The sequence below is a fragment of the Lolium rigidum genome, chromosome 7 (assembly GCF_022539505.1).
Source record: "Lolium rigidum isolate FL_2022 chromosome 7, APGP_CSIRO_Lrig_0.1, whole genome shotgun sequence".
Taxonomy (NCBI): domain Eukaryota; kingdom Viridiplantae; phylum Streptophyta; class Magnoliopsida; order Poales; family Poaceae; genus Lolium; species Lolium rigidum.
In genome coordinates, this window is record NC_061514.1 from 48,147,349 (window position 1) to 48,150,693 (window position 3,345).

The window sequence follows — 3,345 nt, forward strand, 5'->3', positions numbered from 1 at the left end:
TTGACAAAAACACAACCATGCCGGCCACCATGACAACCACCATGCTCACCTCCTCTCCTCTCCCATCCAAATCACCTCAGCATGTCCTTGAGCTTGCCCTCACCTCGCTGACCACGACCATGCACACCCTGACCCCAGGAGACGTCCACACTGCCCAGGACTTGCGCGCCCAAATGCGCCCAGAGACGCCCACGCGCGCTAGGATGCGCATGGTGACGCCCCAGAGCGCGACAGGACGCCGCCGTGCCCCGTCAACACAGCACTCCCCTCCCTCTCCCCTGGCGCATGCACGGTCACCTCAACGTCAACTAGCCACTGGACATCTCCACTTGGATGCGCTCGCCCTGTAGCCATCGTCACGGACGACGATCGTCCGCCACCGTACTGCCATGATGCAATGACGTTGACGACGCGACCGTTCCTTCCCCTGCCTCACCACGACGCTCGTCAGCACTGCCTGGACGTCGCTAACGCTCAGCGCCCATCCCCTGCCCCTTCGCTGCCCTGGAACGGCGATCTCGTCGACGCCCTGCCCGCTCCGCCATGGCCACCCCTTGCCCTATAAATAGAGGCGCCCTCCGATCGATCTGAGCACGCCAACCTTCTTCTCTCATCTCACAACCTCTCCTCGAGCAGCGCCGCCCATCAATTCAAGACGTAGCCCTCGAATTTCTTGCCGGAGCTCCGCCAGTACCCCTGCTACCTCGCCGGCGATTGGAGCCGCTGTTGGTGCCAGGAGCTTCACCGCCGTCTTCCACGATCTCTGCCTACCTCGCCGACGCTCGCCCGCCTCTAGGTAGCTCCCCGACCCCCTAGGCAGGCCGCCGGTAGGGTTAGTTCTCCGGCGAGCCATGTCGATGATGAGGACGACCCTCCGCCGTAGATCTTCGTTTTAATCTGACGGTCACTGCGCTGCGTACCGCTTCGCGTGTGAGCACCCGCTGACAAGCGGGGGCCACTGTCAGGCAGCCCGTAGCGCTACTGGGACGGCCCATCTATCTCTCCCGCTGTGCAGCCCACCTCATCTTCCCGCCAGCCCAGCTATTTGAATTCGAATTTCCAGAATAGAGATATTTTGCAAACTGGTGCCAACTTCAAATTTAATTTTCTCCAAATCCACTTGGCCAAAATTTACAAATTTAATATTTTTGGAAAGCTTAGAGTTTCCTCTACACAATGCCACTGGTTTGAACCCTAGATCTGTTATAGAATTAAAGTAGAAAAATAAACAAAACATGGACTTTTGTGACTTAGAATAATTATTAAAAACCAACCACAAATGATTTTGAGTTAATTCCAACTCCTATAAATCACATTCACTTGCACTAATTGTTTCTGCAAAAATATGCCATGCTTACTTTGAATGATCATGGCCTAGCTTAATTAAAGGACTATATGGCTATTTCTAGTCAAAGATATTGTCCAAAACTATTTAAAAATCACATGGGAGTTTCTCTCTCATTTAAATTTTGTCATGAACACTTCAAAATGAGATAGAGACTCTGGTCATTTAGTTCTCATATGAATTGTTTGATGACATTAAATCATTTCCATGTTAGGATTAAATTGTATGAGGTGCTTCACCCCATTTAAATCATTTTCTTAAATGATGAGTATGAAGAGGTTGACTTTGGTCAACCTAGGTCATATGTCTTTCATGAAGGAAATTAAATTGTAATAAGATAATGAGAGGAAATTATTTCTCTAAGGATTTAAAAGTAACACCTTAATTAGTATGAGAGGAAATTATTTTTCTTAAATAAGAAAACAAGTCCACCAACTTAATAAGTAGTGTGTGATGCTAGCTTAAGTTGTGTGAATCATGTGTGTGCTTAGTTTAGTACATAAGTTTGGTATGATGATTGTATAACCCGTATTCGTATTTTAGACGCTAGTACTAAGGAGTATCCAGAGGAGGAGGAGGTCTACTTCCAAGGAGAAGAAGACCACTTTGACCAATTCCCCAACCAAGGCAAGATAATACTCTTGCAAAGTGCAAAGCTCACCATGAGCAAGGCATCATCCCATTTATTTTATGTTCTTAATCCTATTTCCAAGTTTTTACTTTACAAGTTTTATTACTTTGGGTTTTATCAAAGTACTTTTTGATTTATGATTCACTTGGTTAGTTTTGGATTAGTACAAGAGTATCAAGGTTAGCCTAGAAGCAAAGCAAAGTACTTATCACCCCTCATACTTAGATGCTAGTGCTAAATTAAAAATGACTATTCTAGATGGGAACATGTGTGTGTGAAGTGACTTTGAAAACCTTGGAATGTTGATTCATTCTATTGAAAGATTTTGAAGGTGAATATGACTGGTGAATGACTTGGTGAACTTTACAAAAACTGATGGTTGGGTTCGGATGTGATACCATTCCAATTTTACAAGTACCCCCACAATACCTGAATCTGGGTAAGGCTTAGCTGGAAAATTATGTATTTTAGTATGGGTTCCCTCTGAACAAGCGTCATAGGGGTTATGCCGAGGCTGCCTCCATCGAAAGTGAAATGAAGTGAAATGAGGTGAAGGTCCTACCCAAGCCCTGTGCAGTTCCCGGGTTGGCGATTTGCTTTCACCGGGAGGCCAAACTCATGGGGAGAGGTGCCTATACTACAGTGTGTAAATGAAAGGTTAGGATTTGTAGTTCGCGTACTGCATACGATAAATCAGGGCCAGTTACCCCTGACGAACTATTGCAATTGTTGTGGCACAAGTGTATGTGATGACCCAGCGTACCACTGCATGGTGTAGTACGCAAGTCGTTGACATAACACATGTGAAACACCGTTCCACTCATATTACATCTCTCAGAGTGGTACAACAGAAACATATGCGAGTCCAAGGTATGTCTATAGAAGTACACACAAACTGTTTACATAAGATCCACACAGCCTCCTACTTTACAGTGAGGTAAAACTTCAAATAAAGCTCCAGAAGAACGACTCGTAGTCTATCTTATTGCTAACTTAAGTTCAAGAGCTACTTGGCTTGCTATAGAAATCTAGCTACTTAGGTGCTAGGATTAGGGAAAGGTTCCCTTCTATTACTAGTCTAGGTTTCCATTATAGCTGATGCAGAAGTTGACTCCATTGACTTCTTTGATTTGATTCTTCATCTTGTTGCAGTTGACTCCTTTGTCTTCGAGTTCCACGGTAGTTTCTCCTTCGGTGCCTTGATCTAAGAAGGGGGTTCAAATGGGATAGAATGAGTACGAGCGTACTCAGCAAGTTCATATTAGGAAATAGGTGTATCATGCACTACACTACAAGAAAAGTTGCCATGGCCGACGAAGTTGAAGTCGCGCCATGGTTGCTGGTGTACCATGGCCGACGATTTTGGGTC